A 26,809-nucleotide genomic window follows, 5' to 3' on the forward strand; every position below is an offset into this window, starting at 1 on the left:
TACTTGTTATATAATGTAAAGGAAGAAATATTTAAAAGACTGAATGTTCCCCTTTTTTTTCTAACTAGTTCACTGTAAAAGTGAGTTTTAAAAATAAGGCTTTGCAGCCTAACTAAAAAAAATAAATGAATAAAATAAAAAATCAGTCAAAATAAAGTTCCATTTATTTTGCCACATATTAAATGACTGCCTACTATAGGCCAGAAATAGCCACGTTCATACTTATGACACACTTATGAGTCTGGTCAGTTCTGAGGGCAAAGAGAGTCTTCAAATGTAACTGGAGCCTCTTGTATTATTGGAAAGTATTTAATCAAATGTGTAGACCTGCTATAAGAACCGGGAAGATTTCGTTGGTCGAGGTTCTTATACACACACACACACACACACACACACACACACACGCGCGCACGCACACGCACACACACACGCATGTTAAAGCCAGGCCATACCCAGGCAACCAGTAATCAAAAGGTAACTGAGGTTAGGGAATAACACTTACATTTGCATAATGCATGTTCCACTCTGCTTCCTTTATTTTGTTCATGTATAGCACTTACAGAGCAGTTGTATTGAATGAAGAAGGTTAACTTATCAAAACCAAGATGGATTGCTCTTCCCTATGCTAATATGTGCATATGAAAAATGCCATAACTCTAAGAGTCTTTGTCTTAATTCTAAAATGCCATGTGTTCTACATGGTCCCAGAAGTACCACTCCACTCTAAGCGTGCCTTAAAAAATAAAGCAGAAACTCTTTTGTTGTAGTTCCCTATCAAGGACACTGATTTGCACCAAGGTTGGGAGCACCAGTGTCCCCAATGCCACATCAGAGCTGCTCCTTGCTTCCCTAGGAAGACCCCTTGGTTTGGGGCTGGGCAATCATAGCGGGAATGAGCCAGCCTGACATCCCAGGAGAAAATGGGCCTCCATCTTCCTTCCTCAATGAACAAATTAGTTTCTGATTTCCATTAAATTCTCCTGGAAAAGCCTGAGGTCAGGCACCAAATACAGACAGAGCATCCAGGAGCAATTCCTTTGCATGGTGGTGGAATCATTCAGGGTCCTTCACCACCTGAGTGGGCGTCCTGGGACCCAGGGAATGAAAGTGTTCCCAGGAACAGCGTGCTCCATGGCGTCAAATGCTGCTAAGGTTAACTGAGGCGAGCTCAGCATGGATAGGTGAGGGGAGGGCGAGGCAGCAGGAAGGGATGGGTTTAAGGGAGAGAGGCATGGATGTGTGGACAGAAGGCCAGGTGGCATTGGAGGGCGGGTTTAGCAGAGCAGAGGTCATTGGTGACCCTGACCAAGGTCGTTCTGTTGGGGACGGGAAGACCTGGATCACATGGATTCAAGGTAGAGGGTGGGGAGGGAACTCCTCCTGCTCACGATTATTCCACAAATCACGGATCCACATGTCCTTAAGCGCACATGGATTTGTGAAGAAAAACACAAATGAAAAATGTCAGCATAAGGATTTAAGAAAATGTTTAAAAACTAGCTGCTTGCCATGTTTAAGTGGGATGTTTTGCATTTTCTCTTCTGACTTCTGAACAACGCTCTGGTGTGGAAAGCACAGGAAGAAGGGACCAGGTGAACACAGCAGCCTTTCCTGACTGGAGGCTCTGGCTGTTAGAATGCCTTCTATGTCTACGTCACTGTCTTTGTATGAGTTGAGATTTAACAGAGTACAGATTGTTCCAGCTTCTTTCTTTTCCAAAAGATTTTTCTTACTTCTGTTTCTCTCATTTTGCTCCAGATTGGATTCACTCGGAGAACCTCTGTTCTTCCCATATGCCCTGGAGGTTCTGAATCACGTTGGGTACGAGCAGTAGACGAAACAATGGGATTCATTTCCAAAGTGTTTCAGGTTGTCCAGGTACCAGATGATACGGTTCTTACTGAGTCATGGCTCTAAGATTCTTGTCACAGATGGAGAGAATGAGGCTCTTGACGTGAACACACTTTCTCAGACGCTCCAGAGGTGGTCGTGTAGAAGGGGCCTTGGAGGCCCTGCCTGGGCTGGGAGTGGGGAGGGAGGGACAGACAGGACAGTCATGAATGGGTCTCACTCACTCCAGGCAAAAAGAGATTATGTTTCAATTTTGCTATTTATCTGGTTGAGTTCACATATTCCATTTACAATGAAAGTAAGGAACACAATAATTTGGATCAAGATGTCTATGCTAATATTCCAAAACTAGCAAACCTAATACCTTCGGAAGGCTTGTTTATATCTGAAAACAAATGTTAAAGTAAACGGGGTCAAATATACAGTGATGGAAGGAGAACTGACTCGGGGTGGTGAACATACAATGTAATAGCTAGGTGATGTATTACAGAATTGAAACCTATGTAATTTTATTAACCATTGTCATCCCAATAAACTCTATTTAAAAATTTTTTTTTTAATTTATTGGGGTGACAAGTGTTAGTAAAATTACATAGATTACAGGTATACAAGTCTGTATTACATCATCTATAAATCCCATTGTGTGTTCACCACCCAGAGTCAGTTCTTCCATCACCATATATTTGATCCCCCTTACCCTCATCTCCCACCCCCCACCAATAAATTCTAATTTTAAAAAAAGATTAAAAGAATTAAGAAAATTCAACAGAAAATATAATAAACATAAATATATTACCAAGAAAAAAATAAATGAAAGAAATATCTGGCTAAGTAATTTGTGTTGCTGAGAACCTAAGTAGAATTTATCATGTTAATTTCCAAGAGATTGGATAAGAAATATTTTCCACAATTCTGCCTGTTGGTTGTCACATGAACATTTTCATGTTCCTGTTGGGTTTTCATCTGCATATGCAATAGAGGACTGATTTAGGTTCCCATTGGAAGTGATAACATTTCTTTTTAAAATATTTAAAGCAAAGAAATCAGATGGTCTTGAATACCTACCACATGATCCCACAGTGAGTCTGATTTGACATTTTCAAGTAACTTGGGCTGGGAATGGATTTTACTTGAGTGAGAAGAGGGAAAAAGAAGTGCATTGTAGCCAGTGCAAATATAGATACTGTATTTCTGAAGACTCTTGCTTTGTTTTATAGACTTTAGAACAAAATTTCCAATTTTTATTGTTACCTAAAGTCTAACTTTCTTTGTAACTTTTCTAATTATTCTCACAACACTCTTAAGGAAAAAACCTCATCCTGTGATCAAAACATGGGCAATCACTGTCACAGAGAGCTGGGCAGGGGGCTTGCCATAGGGAAGGTCTGTGTCAATCCTAACTCGTGTTTCCGTGTTACCCTTTATCAAACTTCTTATTTACATTAACTTCTAGACATGATTCTGTATGCTTGAGAATCTTCAGTCTTTGTGCTCACTGGGTCGAGGTTGTCCCCGTTTGATGAAAATGGAAAACGTATTCAGATCAGTTGGGCATTCCTTTGTTCCATTCTGAAGTGTAGTCTGACCCTTTATATTCTTTCAAACATTGAAACAATTAAATTATAAGCTAGATAAATATGACAAATACCCCCTAAGAGAATGAGAATACACCACATCACCGCAGTGAGTGCCTGGGAGCAGATCTCTCAGCGCTCCTGTAGTCTCCACGTCAACCTGGGAGCTGCTACAGCTTTCAGGACAATGAGCATTCCCACTTGTCCCCAGGGCTTGGTGGTCACCTCTCCTGGACCCGCCTCTGATTTGTCTTTCCCTTTGCTCCTCCCCTCCCTGACCCCAACATGCCTGCTCTCCCTTCTCAGGGGACTCCCACGCCTGGGTCTTTTCAACTGTGCCGAAGTGTCCCAGCCAGCTTCCTTTCTGGCAAGCCAAACTGCAGGTGACAGTCTCCCATGTGTTTGCTCGTAATGTCCTCTTTTTTTTATTTATTAGGGAATATTGGGGAACAATGTGTTTTTCCAGGACCCATCAGCTCCAAGTCAAGTCGTTGTCTTCCAATCTAATTGTGGCTCAGCTCCAAGTCCAGTAGCCATTTTCAGTCTAGTTGCGGGGTGGGGGTGGGGGCGCAGCCCACCTTTGCATGCAGGAATGGAACCGGCAACCTTGTTGTTCAGAGCTCGCGCTCTAACCAACTGAGCCATCTGGCCGCCCAGATGCCCTTTTTCTTATGTTAGGAGCCTATTTAATATTCCCTCCATTGCTCCTGGCTGGCTCCTTACAGGTAGAATGTCTAACTCACAAGGCTTGTCTTTGAGGTCCTCTGAAATTCTCTTCCACCCATACCCCCCTCACTGCTGGAGACTATCCTGGATTGTCTGAGTGGGCTCTGAAGGTAGTCACAGTGCTCTTTATAAAAGGGAGGCACGAGGGTCCATGGGGGGAGGTGCCAGCGATGGGCTCTGAAGGCTGAGATGGGAGTGAGGCAGCCAGGAGCCCAGCAATGCAGGTACCTCTACAAGCTAGAAGAGGCAAGGACTTGATTCTCCTGTGGAGCCTCCAGAAAGAGCCAGCTCTGCCCACACACTTGATTTGAGCACCTGAGTCTTATTTTGGACTTCTGACTTCCGTAAGATATGTGTTAGTGTAAGCCACAAAGTTTGTGGTGACTTGTTAGAGGAGCAACAGGAAACTAAGCGATGACTCAAAGGTGGGAACCATTAACTCAAAGATGACCCCGCTTGCTGGTTGTGCTATAGCAAGTTAGGACGTGCTGCCATCCTCTGAATGCACAATGAGCTGCTGCAAAGCCAGGGGTGTCCTGGACACCTCCAGGACCGCCTTGTGTGTTTATCTATTTGAAAGTCTTTCTTCCTCAAACTCAGTACTATTCATCTTTCTGGCCAAAGTCAAGTTTGCTTCCTCCCTTCCTTCAGAAAGCCTTCTGTGCATACAACAATGTCTAGTCACCTGTTCTGTGAAAGACATAGTACTTATTTCTGTGATACACAATCTACCGGTCTTTTACATAGACAGTTCTCGTTTTACCTCCCACATTGGCCCATCCCTGCTGGAAGGCAAGGTCGGTGTGATAACAACAAGAGCAGCGGCATCTGTGGAAGCCAGGCCGACCAAATGCCTGCCGTGTGGGGCGTTCACACCGCTGCTTTGCACGAAGCACCTTCAGTGACACATCTGTGTGAGCTTGCTGGTCAGACACTTGGTAGAATGTCCTGGATTTGGGTTCGCCAAGCACTTTCTCATGGTTAGACTGACCTCCGCATCTCGGCGACAATAGGCCAGAAGTGATGTGACAATAGGCCAGAAGTGGGTGCGTGTGGTCGGGAAGGTGTCCTCCCCATGAGAGGAAGCGTGTGCCTGTGCTAGGACATGGGCCTGTGGAAAGGAAGCGAGACGTGGAGTGGATCATGGGCCTGGGCTGCAGCTGCAACCACCTTATCCAACTGCACGGCTCATACGACTTCACTGCAGGCAGGGATCTTGAAGTGGCCTGTTTTTCAAGTGTGGCATCAAAATACGCTTATTAGAAATTTGTATTTTCAACTATCCCCAGAGTCCCCTGACTTTGATTTTTTGGTGTCCTTCCTTATTGAAATTTCCTGATTCCTTTCCTAATGGGTCTTAAGATTTTCCCAGCTTTACTTTAACCCCTAATCCCCATCACCTTCCCTGGTGAAACGGGAAAGCCATTAGCTCTTTTTGAGGTAAGAAGCTAAAGCCTTGGCGTGTTTAGGTCCTACAAACACGTAAACTCCAAGCCCATAAGCAATCTATGAATTTATTCTTGCTCTCTCCACTTCCCTGTATTTGTAATTCACTTCAGACCATGAGTAATTCATCTTTTCCTGCACACCCTAGGCTCACCAGAATCGCCTTTAATAGCTCTCTGTGTGAAAAATGCATCGAGAACCTTAGGAACCAAAGCACCAACCAAAGCTCTTCCTTCACAGTGTAAAGGGCTCTTTCCATGGAGATGTCCGAGATGATTTCCATAAACAAGTGGTCAACACCTGTGGAGCGGAGAGTGGCGATCCGTCCACGTCCTCTGCATGCAGATCACAGAACAGGTCGCCTCACCCACTCACTGGACTTCAGGTAAGGCTCCCCTCTGGGCGCTGAGCCCACGAGGTAGAAGCCCATTCCACAGAGATCCCAAGGCTCTCACAAGCCAGCACTCTCTGCCCCGAATCATGAAGAGGCCATCGGCAGGGAGATTCGGAGAATTTCAAGGATGAGCTCAGACTGGCTTTTTGTTTGAAGACTCTGAAGGATAAAGGGCTGTCTGGATTCCGTGCAGCTGTCAGCAAGGACAGGTGAGTCAGCAAGAGTCAGAGCACTTCGGCTTTGCCGCCATCCTGGAGATGAGTGCTTTTTGGGAGCAGAGAGGAGAGGCGTGAAGGTTGAGTGTGAGCCCAAAGTGGATGCATGAATGGGTGTGTGATTGACATGAGTGAACAATACCGATGCTGCTTTCACATGGAAGGTGTGGCTGAATGACTAATATTCCCTACCCCCAGCCAGATGTGCACACCCTAATACCTGGAACTCATGAATGTGTCATGTCACAGAAGGACTTGTAGGTGGGATTAAAGTTACAGATCTTAAGATAGGGACATTATCCTGGGTGTCTGGGTGGGCTCAATGCAATCATGTGTATCCCTAGAAGTGGAAGAGGGAGGAAAAGAATCCTCAGAGAGATGTACTAGCAGGAAGAGAGTCTGGAACATTCTAGACCACGAGAAGGACTCTTGCGGGTTGGGAAGATGGAGGAAGGGGACCATGAGCCAAGGATTGCAGAGGATCCCTGGGAGCTGGAACAGTCTTCCACTGGCAGCCAATGAGGAAACAGGGGCCTCCATCCTATTACAAGGCATTGGATTCTTCCTTAGAGCCTGCAGGAAGCACCACAGCCTGTGCCACCTTGGTTTGAGCTCAGTGAGCCCATGTTGACTTCTTATCTCAAGCGCCATAAGATAATTGTCTTACATAGCTGGGTTTGTGTTTCCCTGCTATACAGTGCACGCACAGCTCAGAGGTCTGCAGGAAAGCACCCTGTGTGATGAGTATAAAGAAAAACTGTGTGACGACAGTAAAGAAAAACAAAGGAAAGGACTAACATTTCATGGACAATGTTCCAATCTAGGGGTGTTGTTACAAGTTGACTTCACAGCTATTTGCAAACACGAAATTGAACTTGTTGAGAATTGAGCCTTTGGGCAAACAGAGTGTTGCTACGGCTAACTGACCATCCAATGAGAAATAATAGCACCCACTTGGGCCAGGAATTAGCCATTTGTCCCTTTTCTTGCCTTCTTTTATTATTTCCCTATTTAACTGTTACTTTTTTCAGTAAACACGCTATTTTAGAATAACAACATAACAATTGTTAGTGCCATTTTTTATTTTGTGGCAGTAGCTGGAAATCCGAAAAAACAAAACAAAACACTTTTGTCTCTCTTTTCAGTGACAGCTCTCCAAATTGCTAAATTGCTACCATTTCTTCAGACCCAGTGGGACTTCCAGGCCTTCTTGGCTGGGCGCCGAGAACCCCTGGCTTCCTGCACAACCTCCCCGATAGTGCACAGGTTCCCCTCCTCTTTACCTGTTGTCCGGAACAGGGCCAGGACACTCACTTCACAGAGATGTCCTGCTTTTTGGAGGGGTGTCCCTGGCCTTTCTTTCTGACTTCCAGTTCCCCTTCCTCTGCCTGCAGTCTTTACCTCGTGTGCTTGGGAAAGTCTTGGCGCTTTTCAATCTGAACCCCAGCCACACAATCACTCTGGAAGTAGACGGCATTTGAAAACTCTTAGCTTTAAATCTTACTAAATAACCGTTGTCATATTGAAGGGTGACCATTGTCCCTGTGACCTCATAGCTTTGGGGGACCCAGGGCATTTTGCCCTGACTGGGTTCGCTTTTCTCCAACCTGAGGATGCAGAATCTCCAGGTCTGTGCCAAGTTCCTCCCCGCGCGATTGGGCAACCCCTTGGCACCCCTCACATTTCAGAAACGTCTGGGTTGGTATAGACAGTCGTTTCCACTGGTGCTGGATGTGCTGGTTGACACTCAAACACTGTGGTCGCCAGCCCGAGGCCACAGGGTCCTGACACTCATATTTTGGGTGTTTGTTTAATTGCCTTGGTTTTCATTCATGTGGCTATTCTGAGGAATTTATATCGCCGGCTTTGGGCTTCGATGTCATAGCTCTAATTTTATAAGCTTTTTTTTTAAAAAAATTAGCAGACTGTTTCTTAGAGCCATGTTATGTTTATGGAACAATTGATCAGAAAGTAAAGAGAATCCCCCCATACTTTTCTCCTCCGCAGCACACAATTTTCTCTATTATCACGTCTTATATTAGGGCAGTATATTTGTTAAAATTGAGGAACCAATATTGATACACTACCATTAATTAAAGTCCATAGTGTACATTAGGGTTCACTCTTTGGGTGCATTGTATGGGTTTTGATAAACGTATAATGACGTGAATCCATCATGATAGTATCACACAGAAGAGCTTCACTGCCCTAAAAATCCACCATTCCCCACCTGTTCATCCCTCCCCTCTTCTGTCCTCACCGTTACTTCCCAGCAACCACTGATAGAGTTTTGCTTTTTCCACAATGTCCTATAGTTGGAGTCAGAGTACTTCACCTTCTCAGATTGGCTTCTTTCACTTAGTGACATGCATTTAAAGTTTCTCCTTGTCTTTTCATGGCTTGATAAAACATTTGTTTTTATGACTAAATAATGCTTAATTGTCTGAATGTACCACAGTTTGTCTATCCATTTACCTAGTGAAGTACATCTTGGCTATTTTGGCAATTACAAATAAAATAAGCTATGTTTTAACGGTCAGTGTGAGAGGGAACACAAACATATGTTCAAATCCAGAGGAAAATTAAGTGTTCTTTGGGGATATATATATATATATATATATATATAAAATGAAGTCATCCATATCTTTATTTTAGTAGTTATCTCTGTTTTCGGTATATAAAACATTCTAAGCTTACAATGTTATTTGCTTGAAATTTCCCTAGAACTCTTTTTATAATATAAAGTTGCACAGAAAGTCTTAAAAAGGTGTAGCTTTTTGTTTAACTTCAAAATGAAAGAAGTGTTTGTGTGCGTGTGAGAAATTTATAGCACGCATATGCTGTAAAGTGGTTCTTTCTGCATCTCTGGTCAGATGCTGCCTTCACAGCTGTGTCTGGCTCCTCTCTGGCGCTTTCTCTTTGTCCCCTAATGGAGCGAGGCCATGTTGCCTCACACCAGCTTACCTCTTGCACGGAGAGAGGAGGCTTTGGGGGCCAGGAGGCATTGCGTCAGCAGCAGGATCGCACCTCTGAGCAGGCAGTTGGCAACATCAAACCCCCATTCTTGGGAACCCACATTAGTCACTGTTTCCTGGATTTGAGGAAGGGGAGGAATGAACTGTAAATTATTTTAGGTGAACAGATCAGTCAAGTGCACATTACATCAAATTTCATATGAGTTTCTACCAATCAACCAAGGATTCCGCAAATGGTAGGCTTTGCTTCTCCTGTCCCCTCTCCAGCACTCCACCTAGTTCAGAATTTAAAGACGGTGTGTGTGTCAGGGGCTTCCTCCCCTCTCCCCGGTCACCGTGCCTCTGGGGGTACGACCTATGTTAGGGCCACGGCAGCCTAAACCACACGCTCGTTAGGAAAGGAGGAGATTTCATACAAAACTTTCAGCAGCTCACGAACGAGTATTTTCAAAGGAGAGTAGGCAGTGATCTCGTCTAAATCTGCTGAACACTGGCAAAAAGAAACACACAGAGAATTTTTTTTCCTGGAATTTTTAGCTTCCAGAAGCTAAGATTGACTTTGGGCATAATTTTAAAGTGGGCAGAGCATAGCTTGATAATTTTTTTTTTTTTTTTTTTTGTTAGTGCCAGAAAATGGTCCTTTATTATACACTCTATTAGGCAGAGTTGATGGGAACAATTCATTTTTGAAACCTCTGGGCTGAGGGACCTGGCCGGTCTTTCACGGTGAGTCAGCAGCTGCGTTGGGAGAGACCTCAGTAACAGCTTCCACGCGCCTCAGTGCCGGGCATGCCCTGTGTGCCCGGGGGTCTAGGCTCCTCCAAACTGCTGCTCTAAAGGAAAAAGTCCATTCGGGAGACCAGATGGCTGAGAGGGAAGCCTGCAACGACCTAAATAGCACACTAGCGGATTTCACACAATTTATAAAACGAGACATTTCATAAAATTAAATTTGATGCTTTAGGGCTTTTAAAATGTTTGTTTAGAAATAAGAGCTTTATGGTAATCTTTAAACATCAGTGGTTGAGGGAGGTTAGTTTTATTTGGAGGATGTGTTTTTAGGAAAGTTTAAATGAAGGAGTCTGTCACTTTAAGGAAATAGAATTGATAGAATCTTAGTACATTAGGAGGTCAATAGTCACTCAGTTTGATGATCGTCTCAGAACGCGTCACCCTCCTGAGTAATGGAGTAATGTGTTAAATAGCCATAATAGTTTAACATTTTACTTTGAGGATTCCAACCAATACTGAAAACACGAGTGCGTGTTCAATGTTATCAGGTGTGCAGAAAATGAAGACGACCATGTCCCACTAAGACAGCGCACGGGCCAGCGCAGAACAGCGTGTGAGTTAGGAGGTGCAGCTGCAAGCCCTCACCTGCTACCCATCACTGTACATCTATCCACCTGGTTTACTTCATCGACCTAATAATATAAAGAAAAGGAATGTGTGGTCATCAGGGCTACCTCTGGTTGCCAATGCTCCTAAATTGTGACTTGCAAAAACAAGGCCAGTCAGACGGAAGTGGCTCAGACTGGCCTCGAAGCCTGAGTGTGTCCTGAGTTCGTCATCTTGCATAAGTTCCCATGGCAATTTGTGCAATTCTTGTGGGTCCGAGGCTATGAGAAACCAGGCACTAAGAAATCCACACCTGCGACTCTCAATGTTCCCTTTTCAAGACCTCAAGAACTGCTGACACCAATTACTGTCCAAAGAGGATTGCATTTCTCTGAGATGGAAGCAGTGTTTATTTTGCTGACATAGCCACCCATCATGTTCGAGACAGACACCAAAATTGCACTTGACATTCAGAGGTTGACTGTTACAATGTACCTATATAATTATGTCATTACCCATAACTTTATTATCTGTTCTGTCTTTGGGGGTATAGTCATGTCACATATTATTCTATCTTCAGGAATAATTTCCTCAATGAAAGGAGAAAGGTACCACCTATATTAGAATGAATCTACTTACAAAAAAAAAAAAAAAGTCCTTATTTCAGAACATACTTGTAATATGGTTGCCCAGACTTTCATTTCCTTAGAACGGATGTCACTTGGCAGTAGACTCTCAGCTCCCAAATGTCTGATTAACTCATAAGACATCACCATATGGGTACAATGCAGGCTGCGGGGTACCCTTGTAGATTGGGTCCTGGGGCTCTGACCTTGGCACCCAGTTCTTGGAGGCACCTAAGAAATTGCCTCCACTTGGCTTCCTGGAAGTTTGAGGCCATTTAACTATAATGGGGCCCCTTTTTCTTCAGGAATAGCTTTATTTTCTTTAGAAATACAGAGTCCAATATAACAGACTTTTTATATCACTTTCATTTGAGGTAATTCTTTGGAAATCAAGTTAAGTAATCTTCTCTGAAAACTCAAACCGTCTTTTTTCTTCTACAGACCATCTCTTACTGCCCACATGTTGTAACACATCCAGTCAACCCAATGGCCACAACTTATAAACCAGTGTGGAGCCCTTTTTGTGTTGTGTTTCAGTCTAGAAAAAGTGGACAATACATCATTTTGCTTCAAGTTCTGGCCACAGGGAGAATTCACCTTAACCCTGGTCTTATAAGAACATCCCTTGTGACACCATAATGTTGCAGCTGTCAACCACTCATCAGGGCAACTCTATCGTAAAACACTATCTATATAACCAGGGCTGATGATTATTTTTCTTCCTCAGCCAACCAATCATAGAGAACTCTGTGCGAGGTTCTGGGACAGGAGGCAATGGAAGGAGGACGTTTCATGAGACTCTGAGCCAAATGGTCGTGCAAAGTACTTGTGCTTCCAGGCTTTGATCAAGCCCTGTGACTTTTCCACTTGATGGAGTTGTTGCTGCTCACACCCAATCCTGTGGCTTGTTGACCATGAGGGTTTAACAGAAAGATGGAAAATGTCTTCAAAGCAGAATGTTGGGAGACCAGATGACTGTGAGGGGAGACTGGAATGGTGAAGCCTATGTTCTGTATGGATTCCTTTCTTGGGGTGGCTCAGCATCCTTGCTTGCCACGGAGTACCATTTTGAGTCCCATTGGAGCTGCTGGCTCATAAGACGCATGTGGGCGAGCAGTTTAGCCATAAACAGACAACAATAACGTGTCACAGTGTAAGCAAAATGACCACCTTTCTACTTGAACATTCTGAACCCTTCTTTAACAATCCTGCACTGATTTCTCTACAACATAAATAATTTAAAATAGCAGTTGCCTACTTATTTAGCACCTAATGAACTCATTAGCTTGTGCATTTGTTTGCAATATGCAATGATGCTGCACCGGCTCAGATGCAAATTATCGTTTTAAATTACGGTTAAACATACAGAATTAATGCAAAGAGAGTTTGCAAAATACCATTTATAATCAAGATAATATTAAAATGAAGGTTTCTTAATGAATAAAACAGTTGTTTGAGTAGGGTGTGGTGGTCAAGGGTTAGCTAGAGTGTCTAGTCACCGGTACTGCTTGGCAAAAAGTGACAGTGAACAAGAATACGGCTGCAGGTGGATTGACAAGTCCATATTCTAGGTCCACAGAAATGGTAGGTGGTCTCCCTTCTTCATATATGAGACCCCAGGAGTGAATGGTTGTGAAACAGGTATAAGGCAACAGGCAATGAAAAAAAAGTTTTCTAAAAAAAGCAAGCAAGAAAGAAAAACGCGTGTGCATGAGTTTGCTAAGGCAGCTGTCACAAAGTACCACAAGCTGCATGGCTTAATCAACACAAATTTATTATTTCATTGTTCTGTAAGCCAGAAGTTTGAAATCAAGGCTTCCTTCTGAGATCCTGAGGGAGAATCTGATCCGTGCCTTTCCTGTAGCTTTCGGTGGTCTGCCAGAAATCTTTGGTGGTCCTCGGCTTGTGACAGTGTCACTCCAATTCATATGGCGTCCTCTTGTGTGTGTGTGTGTGTGTGTGTGTGTCTATGTCCCAATTTCCCCTTTTTATACAGACATCAGCCATGTTGGACTAGGGCCCACTATGATGGCTTCAATGACCTGCAAAGACTCTACTGCTAAATAAGTCTGTACTCATGGTTTCTGAGAGTTAGAACCTCCACATCGTTATGGGGAACACAACCCATACCAGCTTGTGCTTGCGTGTCCTTTTGCTTGGGACATACAGCCACTGAGCGCATGACTGGGCTTGGAGTAGTGTTTGTAATGTGATGCTTTTCCGCAAGTTGTGGTCAGACTACCCAATCATTTATTTTCATGCCTTAACATTTCTTCCAAACATTTGTCCTGACATATTTGGGGCTTCTCTTCTACTGTCTCCCTTCTCTGGAGAGGTTGGCGTCATGTTAAATGAGGTACCTGAATGCGAGTTCTTGTCTGTGAAACACTAACAGGACTTCAGCATTTTCATTACTCGTTTCACAAAATCCAGCCTCCCCGTCAAAATCTGAAAGTATTGGCTTAGCTTCTATCACTTTGCTATGACCTTGTAGGTGTGAACAAAATGAGATACTCGTTTTGTGAATGCTTCATTACATTTTTAATAAACTTTCTATTTTAGAAAAACTTAGATTTGCAGAAAAGTTCTGAGCACAGTACAAAGTTCCCTATGTCCCATACCCAGCTTCCTCTATTATTAACATCTTATATTAGCACGGTACCATTGTTGCAATTAATGAACCAATATTGATACAGGAGTATTAATTAAAGTCCATACTTTATCCATGTGTCTTTTTTTTGGTCTCAGGATTGCATCCAGGATGCCATGCTATGTTTAGTTGCCATGTCTCTTCTCGGCTGTGACAGTTTCTCAGACTTCTTTTGTTTTTGATGACCTTGAGTGTACTGGTCAGGCAATTTGTAGATTGTCCCCGAAATGGGACTGTCTGATGTTGTCTCCTGGTGGGCCTGGGGTTATGACTTTCTAGGAGGAACACCACAGGGGTAAAGTGCCATCTTCATCATATCACATCAAGGTTACATGTTGGCCACATGGCTTATCACTGCTGATGTTGACCTTGACCACCTGGCTGAGGTGATGTCAGGTTTGTCCCCTGTGCAGGTGTTCTTTTTCCTTTCTATACTCTACTATTGGGAAGGAAGTCACTACACATAGCTTATCCCTAAGGAGTGGGGACATGTGTCACCTCTGTGAGGGCAGAGTATCTAGATTAATTATCTAGAATTACTTTGCACAGGAGATTTATCTTTTCTCTTCCCTTTATTTATTTACTCAGTTCTTTATTTATGTCACTATGGACTTATGGATATTTATTTTGTAAACCAATAGTATTGTATGTATTATTAATTATTATTTTTATTATTACTCAAATTGTTCCAGCTCCGGACATTGCGAGTTCTTGTACTTTGAAGCTGTATTTCACAACTCTCATCAGTGTGTGAGTGTGTGTGTGTGTGTGTGTGTGTGTGTGTTGAGTACTTCGTTACAGTATTGCACTACACGATGCTCCAGCCTCATCTTGTATATTTTCTCCTCAGTCTTAGAATCAGCCATTGCTCTAAAGAGTTCATGCTCCTTTCATTGTAAAATCAGGTTAGAAACCAAGATCTGGGTGCTTGATGTGCCCTTTGCTACCAGAGTGTCTTTATTCTAGATCCTCTCAGCTGACATATCCAGGAAACGTAAACGTATATAATTTTTTCTATATATAGCCACGAATCTATGTTAAGCTAAATATGAGTCTTATTGATGTATCCAACCCTAACCCTTTATCACATGATCACTCCTCCTGTTCCTTATCTGTCAACTCTCACACTCACCGTGAGAAGCCTGGCCCCCACCAGCCACAGGCCATTTGCACCATCACAGTTCCATTCCAGTGTACATGTACAGTGGAATCAGAATTGTCAACCTACACACTGGTGGGTAACAACTTTAGCAACTAGTGTGCAGTGCTTTAGTATAGTTGTTTTTCCCTTAGTTTTAGAGATTCCCATCCTCGTCAAAGTTAAAGTCAACAATTTCCCTTGTCCTCTTTCGTGAGATTGCTTCCTACCCTTGTAATATGGTTCCACTCTCTTGTCACAGCCACATTTCTTCCTGAGATTCTCCAAACTCTTCAATGATTTTTTTAAAATTTGCATACATTAATGTTCATTCTTTGTGCTATACAGCTCTGCGGGGTTTTGACAGACATATAATGCCGTGCATCCACCATTACAATATCACGTAGAATAGTTTAACGTCTCCAAAAATTTCTCTGTGATTCACCTATTCATTCCTCTTTCCCCTCGAACTCCCAACAAACACAGATCTTTTTTTACTATTGCTATGGTTTTACCTTTACAGAAGGTCATAAGTGGAATCACACAGGTTTTTCAGACTGACTTCATTCACTCAAAATATGTACTTAAGATTCATCAAAGTCTTTTCTTGGTTTGAAACTTCATTTCTCTGTATCACTTAGTATTTCATTGCATGGATATATCACAGTTTATTTACCTATTCACCTATCGAAAGTCATCTTTGTTTCTTCCAGTTTTTGAGAATTATGAATAAAGCTATTATAAAATTTTTTTTGTTCAGCCTTTGTGTGCTGAACAAACATTTTCAAACTAGTTGGGTAGATACTTAGGTACATGAACTGCCTGATTCTCTGGTAATATTGTGTGTAGTTTGCAACAAACTGCCAAGTTGTTTTTCAAAGTGGCTATACCATTTTGTGTTCTCTCCAGAAATGAATTAGAGTTCCTGTCGTTCTGCATCCTTGCCAGCAATTTGTATTGTCAGCTTTTTGGATTTTAGCCATTTTGATGGATGTGTGGTAGCTCCATTATTTTTTAAATATCATGTTTTTTCTTCAAAGTGGACTGATACATTAGAGCTTCTTAATGTCCAAATTCTTCTATCAATTCTTTTCCAAGTATATTATCCGCATCAACACCTCATTGCAGAGATGTGATCAGTAAGCACATGTTACAGGCCTGCATGTTTTTGTAATCCTTAACTCCATAAGCTTCAGTAAAGGAGAAAAGAGCACATGTATATTTACATAAAAGGCCCACACTAGGAAGATGCCTGGGAGCCTTGTCAGGCTAGACAGAGAAGGAACTCAGTGACCTGTTGTCCGGGAGTAGCTGGGCTGCTGGGAGCCTGTGTCTTGGCACCTCCATCGGCAGCGGGGCGACCAGCAGCAAGGTGTATCCCGCCCTCCGGAAATTCCTGCTGAGCAGCTCCTTGTTACCACTTGTTGGAGGCAGAAACCTCAGGCATAGAGAGTAAAATAACATTCGCAGCAGCATGGGAAATGCGTGTCCAGTAGACTCTTCGTTTCGTACATTGGGACCCGTGGATGCTCTGTCACCTGTTGTGCAGCATTGTTTCTAAATGCCTTGGGTGTGGTGAGAGGTGGTGAGAGGCGGCCTGTACCCAGTGATGAATGCAACAGGTATCCACACGCTTTTATTTTCTGAATCTTCAGACTCGGAAATTTTGGGGTCCTACCTAGTCTTCCTGTAATTCTGCTTCAAGGTTTTTTTCTTTCTTTTTTTTTTCGTCTGTTTGTTTTTCTGAGATCAAATCTTTCCTGGAGAATCTCATCATATAGAATAATAACTGTAAGGCTTGCGGCGAGATAATGAGACTGACAGTCAAGCGGGTTGAGCAAAGTGCGTGCTTTATTCTGCGCCCTGGGGCGAGGTTCACCGGTCCGCAGATGGCCGGTGAAGTCGCTCCCAGGGTAGAGGGAGGGAGGCATATATGCAATTTTGGGGTGGGGGTTGGCTGAGTGAGGTGGCAGATGAGCAGCCCCCGCCCCAGCGCAGATCGGGCGCGAGCGGCTGTATCCAGAGCTGTTTATCGCACCAGGGTCCGCTGCCTTTTCTGGGAAACGCCAGGGGCCCCAGTTTCTATCATGCGAGGAGGGGCTTTGACCATGCCCGCAGCTGACCTAACAATAACAATGAGCTCATACAGCCACGTTTACCTCACTATCTCTGTCCAGCTCCACCAGTTCAGTTCAGCAGCTAATTCCCCACCTTTAAATGATCAGAGATAACAGTGTGACCAAGTGTTTGGTCAGCGTGTAACATAGAAATCCATGTTCCCAGCGTCTTACATTAGTTAGCTCACCTCTTGCCACCCAGCCCTGACGCCAAGGCCACGTAATTTCTGTGTTTGTTAGGGCACGCCCCAACACCCCACTGTCATACAAAAGCACGTGTGAGTGAAGCTTTGCTATGATCATTACGCACAAAAGACTTTCCTACAATCTCAGTGAGAGGTGAGTTTTTTCATTCACAGGTCTGTGAGTTGCTGGGACATGTTTTTTTTCTTTTTTGTTTTTTGTTTTTTTCCAGGCTGCAGTTTAGATAAAAGTCGAGTCTAATTCCCACCCCTTAGTCACAAGTATTAGTGATTTTCTTGGCTCACCGTATTTCAAGTGTTCAATGACATCTTACTCTGGGTGTACAAAACGGCACCTATTTATATGGCAGCAGGCAACGTCGTAGTTTCGTGGTGGGTCCTGAACTGAGATGATTCCTGGCCTGGCGGCACTTGTTACCGCAAATGTGGGGACTGGAATCAAAGGCAACACGGGGATTTCCCCTGGTTTTGATCTTGGGACTTTCACACAAGCCATGCTTTCAGCCTTCCATGTGCTCTGGCATATGTTACCTCAACACAGGATATTGATATTACAAAGAGAGGACCTGGACCATTCGGCAGACAGAGAACCAGTGAGAACCAGTTTTCAGGTGAGTTGGCTCTGGTCACAAAGCTGGAAAGTAGGACAGTTGGAACATGAACCAGCCAGGACTCTGACACAGCATCTGTGCTCTTCACTCCACACCCTTCTTTTTCCTAGAGGCCAGTGTGTCACTGATGTGACAGTGGAAGGGCAGGAAACCGTCCTGTGTACTTCGTGGGACATTTCTTAGCACAGAACAGCTGCATTTCTAAAGCATCTGAGACTCTTCTGGCTGAGAAAACTCTGTTTGCCTGTTGGGTTACTGTCAGATACTCTTCTCCACATGTATGCACCTCCACTCCTGTGGCTGAAACATTTGTTTCAGGATGTTGAAAGGAACTGTCAGGATGTTAAGAGGAACTGTCATCTACCCACACACGCTCATGCTGATGCCAGTTATCAGAAAAAATTCAAGGAAAAAAGTCAGTTTCTCATGAGTACAAATTACTTCAGGGATGACCTCAGGATTCTAAATTAAATTATTTCAGCAAAGTTTATGCACGGATTCCAAGCATGAAGAGATGATTAGGAGATGTTTGCTATGGCAGAAAGCAGTGAACATCTAATACAGAGCTAATCACAGTTTAATTCAAGTTATTCACAAAATATTAATGGTAGGGATAAATTGTTACTAAAATGTCTTATTTGCTTCATGGTTTTATAACTGGGAGATAGGCCAATCTATTGGAAATTTAATATTTGTAATTCTTAAAGCAATTTAGGCCAAAATGTTTAAACTCAGCATATTTTCTTGTGAAATCTAACTGTATTGATTCATTAAGATCTAGATTGCTTGTTAAATGTTTTATAATGGATCATCATATAAATAGACCAAATTTTAAAATCCATTTTTTTAAGGAAGGGCAATTATGTTATTTATTATCTGTTTTATTTTATAAACCCTGTAAAATGTTTTGGCATTCACAGGTTCTGTGAATGTCCCTTGCTCAGTACTTTCTCATTACTGTTGAATAGAAATATTGCAATGAATGCTTTTTCCTCCGTATATTTTGACACACAGTGAAATTGGGAAGACTCTCAGGAGTCTGAATTTGAGATAAGACCTGCCCATGGGGCTGAGGTAGGCAACAAGGAAAAGTTCACAGCTGGACACAGCTGGGAGGAGGCCCTGCCTAGCTGTGTGAATTGGCACACGTGATTTACTGATTATTTATCGAATGGAGGAACGGTGTGCTGTGACTACGGGAATTAACCCAGGTGGAAGCATCTCAGGGCTCAGAGCCAGAGAATGACCTTTGCAGGTCAAGGCAGCTATGTGCCAGCAGAGAATGTGCTGGATACGGAGCGAGGAGTGCGAGGATAGGACGTTTATCCCTGGGAGAGCTTCAGAAATAAAAGCTCAGGTCCAGGGCCTGCGTTATAAGATTCGGGTGCGTAGTGTCAGATAAAAACCAATCTGGATCTAGGGGAGGAGAGTCTTTGTTCAAAAAGGTCCATTGCAGTCAGGGGAAGAGCCTATTGCTGTAGGGGGAGGGTGCTGACCCAAAGATCTGTGGTTGTCCCAAAGGTCAGGCCAGAAGGAGTGTTTTTTTTTATAGAGAGGAGTGGGCAGGGCTACAAAGAACCGAGTGTGGGGGAGTGGGTGGAATGACGGGACGTTGATCAGGGAATGTCTTACCTTGTAGGTTGCCGATTCTGGGAAGGGTTGTCTGCTGGCTCAGCGACGGAGGGTCTGGGGCAAGGAGAGACATTTGGACAAGTCAGGTATTTTTGTGCAGATTGGTCAGTGGGCACAGAGTTTAGGTATCACTTAGGAGGCAAGACATGGGAATTGGGAAGGTGTGTGTTGGGCCTTTCCTTAGATACCCCAGGAGGGCAGCCCAGAGTCTTGGCTCAGTCATCTGGAGAAGAGTGGGCCTTGTAGTTAGGTGCTTCCTGAGTCCTGACGCAGAGGACGTATCACTCGCCTACTCAAGTCATGTCTGATCTTGGAACCTGGAGCTGGTGTGGACTGGCTCTATCCGTGGAAAGGAATGACACAAATCAGGACCCAGGTCGGGTCTGGTCTACAGTAATGGACAAGAAGTGGGCACGATGAGGTCATTTTGTAAGAGGCCCTGAAGCCCTTGAAAATGCTGGGACCATCTTAGAACTTTCTACAGATGAGAGTCTTTTATTGTTGCACAGCAAAATCTTAAATCACAAAATGCAAACTCTATTGTGATGGCAAGAATGAGTAACTGACAAATACAGGTACCTCTCAGCACCCAAATCTAACTTGTTTCAATTTTCAGAAAACGGGAAACTATGCTCCATTATTTTGCATTGGAAAAAGTATAATGAGTTTTGTTGTTCCCAACGCAACAAAATCACCTGCCCTTCAATTTCCCCAAATACCACTAAAACACATTCACACTTATAAATAAAAAATTCACTGACATTTCTGCATATTATAAAATAATTTTAAATCCATTTACATAATCATTTAATGAATTACTAGAACGTGCGCTTGCAAAATACAATGTCAGATACAAATCAAGTCTTTGCTCGACACTGAAGAAACATAGCACTGTGCCGTGTAAATAAATCATGAAACGGGTGTAAACACCACACAGTGGACACACATGGCACTCCAAAACAGAATAAGAAAGGCAAAGCAACGTTCTCCTGTTTTGTTTTGTTTTTTCACTATCAATAGGAGTATTTTAATTGAATAAAACATATTCATATCATAGAGTAGTAAACTTGATGAAAACAGTGATTTTTTAAGATTTATTGGGGTGACAATTGTTAGTAAAATTACATAGATTTCAGGTGTACAATTCTGTATTACACCATCTATAAATCCCATTGTGTGTTCACCACCCAGAGTCAGTTCTCCTTCCAACACCATATATTTGATGCCCCTTACCCTCATCTCCCCCCCCCTCCCCCCCTTACCCTCTGGTAACCACTGGTACATGGTATATAAACCAAAAACAACAAAAGAACAAGACAAACAAATGAAAAACAAAAACTCATAGACACAGACAATAGTTTAGTGGTTACGTTCTCCTGTTGAGTAAGAAGTTTCCTGAGTGGGCTTCAGGTTGAGGAAGGAGATACAGTGGCTCTGTGGTCCCAGGTGAAGCATGAATCTGAGGGTTGTTCTACACAACCACAAATACTTGCCGACCTTGAAAGTGTAGATAGAGCCAAAGGGTGAGCGGAACTCGAAGGTGTACTTTTTGATGTGAACATACATTCTTAGCAACGTGATGCTGTGCTGGAAAGTGCATGTTTTGAGTGTGATGCTTCTACTTAAGTAACATCCCTGGAATTCACAGTATCTATGTGAACTAGACCTTTTAATCAACGGGCTTAATATTTTCAATGATTTTTCTAGGTGGTGGGTGGTTAATTTCACTATTTAGTTAAGAGCTTATCAGTATTTTATGGGTTATTATTTTTTTTTTTTCTTTCCTGGAAGCTTTTATAAGTTTCTTTGAAGCCTGGATATTCTTCAGTTTCATTATGATGTAACTAGTGCAGATTTTTTTAATGTGCCCTGTTGAGCGCTGAATGTGCACTTTGGGCGTACACTCAAACACACACGAATGCACGTTTTCCTCACTTGAGAGACATTTTAAGCCTTTGTAATCTCAAGTGTTGCCTGTTCACCATCCCATCTAACTCCTACTGTAGGTCAACATTGGAAGTTCTCAGTTAACCTTTACTCTTTTCAGGATCGGTTCATATTTTCAGTCTCTTTATCTCCGTATTCAGGCCCAGCACTTCAGCTCTATCTTCTAATTCGGAATGATTTTTATTCTGCTTTTCAGTATTTATCCTGGTGAGATTTTATTTTTTTATACTTTTAATCGGCCTTACAAATCTCTTTCTGTTTGTTTTGTGTCAGTCTCTTTGTTTTATAAATCTTATTAAGGTTCGTCGGGTGTCATTTCTTCGTTTGGAAGACTGCTCCATTCCATTAGTCACATTCCCTTTGGAATGACTGCTTCCTTTGGGCAAGTTTGTGGAGCTCAGATTTTGTTGCATTGCTTTCTTCATATGCGTTCAAACTTCCATTTGAAGTTCATCTAAAGTAATTTAGTGTGTGAGTGGATGTGTGTGTGTGTGGTCTGTGTGTGTGTGTGTGGTTTGCATGTATGTTTGTGGTATGTGTGTATGAGTTGCATGCTGTGTGTTGTTCACATGGTATATGTGTTGTGTATATAAGGTGAATGTGGTAGATGTGGTGTGTGTGTGTGTGTGTGTGTGTGTGTGTGTGCTGAGTGTACTCACCCTTCCCTGCTTACACACAGATACTGCTCTTGCCTCGGTGCCCACCACGTGTCCAGGTCAGAACTAAGTCACACCAGCATCCTCCTGCACTGCAGGTTCATACAGCTCGGTGAGTCTCCACTGTCCCTTCTCGCGGGGGCTCAGCCATGATCCTGAAAAAACGGTCTCCCATCTGATTCTGAGGCCACGCCCTGGTCCCTGCTCATGCCGCATGTTGGTCCCTGTCTGCCCCACAGGGATGCTTATCTCATTTGAGTGACATGTGCTCTCGTCATAAACTTTGTAATCCTCCTCTGGTCTCCATGCAGGAGACAGTGCCGGGGGGAAGGCACTTGAGGAGGTGGGGTGTCTTCTGACCAGACACCTGTTTTGTGCTCGAACCAGGTGGCCCTCAACCTGTCATAGGTCGCTGTCCTGACCCCAAACAGGGGTAGCCCTCCCTGGCATCTGCCTGATGACCAATTTTAGAAATTGAACTCAACATGGACAGCCCTGAGGATTCTGCCAAGTCAGGACTTCAGTCATAATCAGAGTGTTAAGTTGGCTGTTTGCTCTGCTAAGGTGTTAATGAGAACAAGGCTGGTCCTCTGTCACACGGAGGGAGCTTGGGCTGCAGTAAGCAGACTGGGGAGCCTATCTGATCAGTGGTGTGCCTCCCGAAAACAGAACAGCCTTCAAAACCGAGGGATGGTCTCTTCTCACCTAGACGTCTCTTTGCAGATTAAACTAAAGAAGACCATTCCAGGAGTAAAAGGAGTATTTCCTCTTTAAGTGAGCATGCTGAAAGCTTGCTGTCTCTATAAAAAGGTTGTTTACATTGCAGAATGGGTCAATGAAAATTGAAAGGACTCTGACACATGTAAGGACACAAGTATTCATTCTCCTGAGACATTAAAATGAGCATGAAATAGATGTATTTTCTACCTGGTTTACAAATACAGTATTTCCCATTGAGATTTCCCCCTGCTCATCTTTGTTACTAAAATACTAACAGGCCGGCCTTTTTCAGGATAAGTGGCATGGGTTGTATATAAACCCATGCTTTTCCTTATGTGGATGCCATCCTGTGTCATCAGGTTCGGAGGTGAAATAAGAACACATATGCTGGTTTTTGGTGACTCCCTGCTTTGCACAAGCCCATCTCCCTCTTGTTTTTAGAACTTCTGTGAATGTAGGATTTGAAATATTTCAAATGTAACATTAGGAAAGCCAGTGCTGCTGTGGCATAGAGTGTGGTGAAACCTAGACAGTCCCAGTTTACGTATGTTGCTAGTTCACCTCAGCTTTTTAGCAGAATAGTGCTAGAAATATTTGAGATGAGAACGATTATAAAGTAAATATTCATTGATTGTTTTAGATAACTCTGACAATAAGTGTTATGTAAGCAATTCCTGAAGATGACAATCTACATTGACCTAAAATAAAACAAAACTACATTTGTGACCCATTGATCCTGTTGGCAGAGGCAACATGATACCAAAAATAGTCTTACATTATGTACGGTTATGATAAATGCTTTAATCACATTTTCAAACTGCAAAAGTTCTGTGAATTGAAGAATCCATGTGTGCAAAAAAATCATAGACTTTCTCTATTTGATTTTTAAAATCTTACATTGAACTGGCAACTTTTTAAAAATCCTTTCTATGTAGCACATTGTGTTTTGTTTTGTTTGTTTTTAAAGCAATCTTGTTGAATGTTTCCCATTTGCTCCAGGAGCCTGACTTTTATGAGCTGGGTCAACAGGGTCCCTTGATGTCTGGTTTCCATTTGTCTCCATCCAATGAAGAGAATGGGGTCACACTAGAAAGAGGGAGCAGGGTAGGGTCAGCGTATTTATTCCTGACCAACCCTCCCTCACACATACACACACACACACACACAAACACACACACACAGACACATACACAGGCACACAAACACACACATACACAGAGACACCCACAGATACCCACACAGACAGACAGACACACACACACACACACACACACACACGCTGTCTGACTTACCTCTGAAGGTTCCAGCTCTTGTCAGAGGTGTCTCTCGACCTGGCTCTCTCTGTCCCTGGGTCCCCAATCCTCACCCCTTCTGAACAAGGCACTAGACCGTTGGGCGTTTCCTACGTGCTACCCACACCTCTGTAAATAGCCCGCAAACCTCCCCATTGGAGGGCACACCCGTTTGTACTGGCCCTGCCTGGTGTAGGACCCCTCACCGCACACAGTACTTACGGCAAACCCACAGAGGGCAGGGGGAGGTCATCTGGGCTTTGCTCTGACTAGCAAACTAGCTGAGCCCCAGAAGGTTGGGCTGGCTTACCCAAGGCCACGGCGCCAGGGCCTGGGGAGGCTGGCAGCTGACCGGCTCTCTCCCCGGAGCCGGGCTTCTCAGCACAGCTCTCTGGGCTGCAGCTCAGCTTCCACATTTAAATCAGAGCTGGAAGCTGGCTTCGTGTCTCACTCATTAAAGGAAAAAGTGATGCCAAGAGTGCTCTTACATTATGTACTGATGTTTATTCTCTTATTCTCAAGCAGCTCAAGCTCACCGATGAAAAGGCACAGCATTAATTGAAAATTCATAGACAGCACCACGGAATTGGGAGTCTGGGTTATGGTGTGTGTGATTAATTATTCAGGTCATGACCAGCACACACGTGCATGCTGGAAAGCTGGCTGTGCACGCTCCCGGTCACGTTACTGTTAGATATGCACCACTAATAATAGCCCTACTGCATGACTCTGCGGCCACTTCCCCTCAGAGCTCTGCAATCCCAGGGCAGCTCTGCAGACGCGGGGTCTGCCAGCCCAGCCCCTGGCCAGGTGACGGTGGAAAATGGGTCCAGGACCCTCTATTTGTTTGGCTCTTGTCCCATATGAGCTGCTCTGAGAAATAGGAAAGGTGTTACCTCCATACTTACAGTTTACTTTCACGAGTAGGCTCCAAGTGAAATCACTAGGACACAGGAGAGACTTGCTGAATCCGCCACATAAAACCATAGAGCTTCAACATAGCAAAGGAATCCATTAAACACTCATTAATCATCTGCCTGTCCCCAGATCCTGTCTGTGAACCTAACAGGGACTAAGACTTGTGTTCGCTCGCGTTCGGTCCAGGGAGGGAGCCGAGCATGGAAGGACGCCTGCAGGGTGGGCCTCTTGACCCCTGGCCAAAGAACTACAGACCCTAAGTGCACGTCGGCCCGATTCTAAACCGAACTTCAGGTGAGGGCATTAGTGTCACTAGACACTGACAGTGTTGGAAAAGCTTCACTTACCTGTCCGAGGAATCCCAGGGTGTCAGGTGCATCGCCTTTGCTGAGCCAGAGCCTCCCAGCTGCCTGTGTCTGCCTCTCACAGTCCTGTGCGTTCTTCCTGCCTTCACGCTTCTAACACCACGTTGCCAGAATTCTGCTAGGAATCAAGAATATAAGGGTGAACAAGACAGAAAACCATGGCACAGCACTGGGAATGTTCTAGACTAAGGGTCCTGGCGCGAATGCCCGGCGACAGGGAGGGAGTGGAGGGCGTTGCCTAAAGAGGACCTGCCCTGCTGGGGTGGTCAGTCAGGGCCTGGCTCTGCAGACCAGGCTCCGGGTGCTGTGACTTGATAAGATCTGTGCAGACTGTGGAAGAAGGTGGATGGGAGGTGCCAAGACTGATTGCTGGGAGGCCGGAAGTGCGTTCGGTGGGGACCCAGGGAAGAACAGACCACGGCTGGAGCTGCAACAGTGAAGGACGGATAAAGAAGGGTCCTGGCCAGGACTCTGGTGGCGACCAGAGCTAAGGAAAGATGCGTTTTCTCTGGTTCTGACATAGGTGTTCTCTGCTGCACCAGTCTGGTTTCTATGGCAACTGGCAGGCCTTCCCCTTTCCAGATGGTCAGTAAATGCACGGGGCAGGAGGCTGGGCTTCTCCATCAGGAGAAAGCTCCCTGAGTGGTCAGATGAACAGTCCTAGAATTAACTTCCACTTCTCCCTGAAGAATTCACAGAGAGATTCGTAAACGCGCATGAAACTAGCAGCCGGAGCCCTAGGCTCAGGTCCTGTCCCTGCCCCCCCTCACACTGGGCACGTGGCTGTCACCACCCTCACGGCTGCTGTGGAACATCTCAGTTCTCCCTGCTGTGAGCGTGGCATTAGGTCAACAGTAGGGCTACGCTGTTTCTTTAGCAGGAATGGGACCCCAGGAGGTCCCCCTCACCTATCCAAAGCTTAGCGTTCACTCATTCGTGTTTAGGTTTCTATTTCCCATCTGACAGATTCTGAGGATTGGTGAGGACACAAACTTTTATTTTCAGTCTAACCCTTATACTATAATTATGTTGCAAATAGCAGAACATTTTTTTTTTGGGGGGGATATTGGGGACAGTGTGTTTCTCCAGGGCCCATCAGCTCCAAGCCATTGTCCTCCAATCCAGCTGTGGAGGGCGCAGCTCAGCTCAGCTCAAGTCCAGTTGCCATTTTCAACCTTTAGTTGCCGGGGGCGCAGCCCACCATCCCATGCGGGAATTGAACTGGTGACCTTGTTGTTGAGACCTCGCGCTCTAACCAACTGAGCCATCTGGCCGCCCCAATAGCAGAACACTTTTGATGGTTGTTTCAACTCTTCAGGATTCCCATTCCTCAGTGGATATTGTGAGCCTGTTAGATACGCTTCTGAAAAACATAAAACGTGAGGTGTGCACGGAGACAGGCTGCATTGCAGGGA

General features: G+C 44.1%; 2 long non-coding RNA genes across 2 annotated transcripts; both read right to left on the reverse strand.

Annotated features, from left to right (window-relative positions):
* Window positions 1-621: 621 nt before the first annotated feature.
* LOC148758449 (uncharacterized) lies at window positions 622-19,563 on the reverse strand. The gene is made up of 3 exons (XR_016020533.1): window positions 19,497-19,563; window positions 9,171-9,297; window positions 622-2,021 (listed from the first exon to the last, which is right to left on the reverse strand). It is a non-coding gene; the product is annotated as an uncharacterized LOC148758449 (long non-coding RNA).
* Window positions 19,564-20,768: 1,205 nt separating this feature from the next.
* On the reverse strand, window positions 20,769-26,082 carry LOC141570738 (uncharacterized). Its single transcript, XR_012495195.2, has 3 exons — window positions 25,377-26,082; window positions 25,020-25,102; window positions 20,769-23,905 (listed from the first exon to the last, which is right to left on the reverse strand). It is a non-coding gene; the product is annotated as an uncharacterized LOC141570738 (long non-coding RNA).
* Window positions 26,083-26,809: the final 727 nt, after the last annotated feature.

This window comes from Rhinolophus sinicus, chromosome 3 (assembly GCF_057876585.1).
Source record: "Rhinolophus sinicus isolate RSI-liver-muscle chromosome 3, RSI-T2T, whole genome shotgun sequence".
Classification (NCBI taxonomy): Eukaryota; Metazoa; Chordata; class Mammalia; order Chiroptera; family Rhinolophidae; genus Rhinolophus; species Rhinolophus sinicus.